Genomic DNA, 1623 nt, shown 5'->3' with positions numbered 1-1623 from the left:
CCAGCTACTGTACGAGAGAGGGATGGGTAATCTCCCAAGCGATTTCCTGCCTCTGGAAACCTGCGGGAGGGTCAGCTATGAGCTGGTTCCTACTCGACGGCACAACAACTCTCTGATAATGAATTCTGTAAATCAATCCCCATTCTCCTAAAGTCCTGCTTTCCCAACACAATACTAGCTTTTCTCAACTATATGGAAATACTTCCTTTCTCAAGTAGTAATCAGCTATTCACTTATTATAGAGAGGAAACATTAAATAGGCCATAAATTAGTATAATGCTGTAACTATCTGTCTAAAAACAACAAATCAATAATTATTAGTCAAAACAACAAATAAATAATTATTAGTCTGTAAGAGCATCTGCACTGCTAACCCAAAGATCTCACCTTTCTGGCAGTTAGCATGTACCAAAGGCTCCAGGAGACAAACCCGGGCAATCCCTTCTCACACTATCTCCAGCCTTGGAAACCCCACAGTCAGTCAGCTAGGGGTTGGTTCCCACTTGACAGCAAAGAGTTTGGGGTTTTTTTAAATTATAATCTGACTCCCAGGTTCCTGAACTTACATTAGCCACCAGGAGATGGTTATATAGGACAGTTAAGACAACAGAATCTCTGAGGTAGGCTGAGGTTGGGAGGTAAACTACTGACCACCACAGTGAGCTCTGCATTAGGTCTACTGTGCAGGGAGACACCCCAAGTCCTGCGCCTGACAAAGCCTGAAGTCTCTGCTGGCTGCTATGTGACTTCCCAAGCCCTTCCCTGTTAGGACTCTGAAATGCTTAGCTAATGGAAATGCCTTCCCATGATGGCCATTCTTCCTTTGGCCTGATGAATTCAATCTTTCAGGGAGTAAAAACAATCACACCATGCTCTCAGAAGGTTCAAAGCGATGCTGTCCTGAGTTCTGTCTATTTAATATAATCATACCATTTTCTCTTCTAAGAACTATTTCATAATTTAAAGAATGACATGGCTGAGCGAGATATTTAGGAAGACATTTCTCAGCAGAGCTGAATTTAAATCAGCCTCCAAGTGCTGCAGTCTGTGATGGTTTTTATTGAAATATTTTATCTGAAGGTACACAAAAATTGCTTTTACCATGTGACTGTGAAACACCAACTCTACTGCTTCCCAATAAAGAGTCAATAATGACTTTTGCAACACTAGGTAATCAAAGTCATCAGTGAAAGACAGTATCAAGTGAGGCTCCCTGAGCACTTATGACCAATCCATTGTAAACAAGTATCAGCCTTAAAACCAAATTCCAACAGTGATGGTGTCAAACCGAGAAGAGACAACAAAGTATGACAGGGCTCCACCGAAGGGATAAGAAGGAAAGCTGACTTCATATTACAGGTCGACACCCAGACAGAAATTAATCCTGCCGTTCCTTTCCGTGCATATACTTAGATTTCTTATACCCATAACAGAACGCTCTGCTTCAATAGGATAAGCGCTTTAGAAAAATAGATTGAAAAGGTCTGATAATCAACTCTCAAATTTTATGCTTAATTTTTCCACTTTTCTCAGTTTCCTGGTATATTTAAGTGTAAGCAGGAAAATCTTCTGAGTAAACTGCACGCTTGGGAATCTAGACAGATCATGAGGAACCCCGGCAAG

The sequence above is a fragment of the Elephantulus edwardii genome, unplaced genomic scaffold (genome assembly GCF_000299155.1).
Source record: "Elephantulus edwardii isolate Elephantulus edwardi_28Jun2011 unplaced genomic scaffold, EleEdw1.0 scaffold00006, whole genome shotgun sequence".
Classification (NCBI taxonomy): domain Eukaryota; kingdom Metazoa; phylum Chordata; class Mammalia; order Macroscelidea; family Macroscelididae; genus Elephantulus; species Elephantulus edwardii.
Note: the sequence above shows the minus strand (reverse complement) of the source record.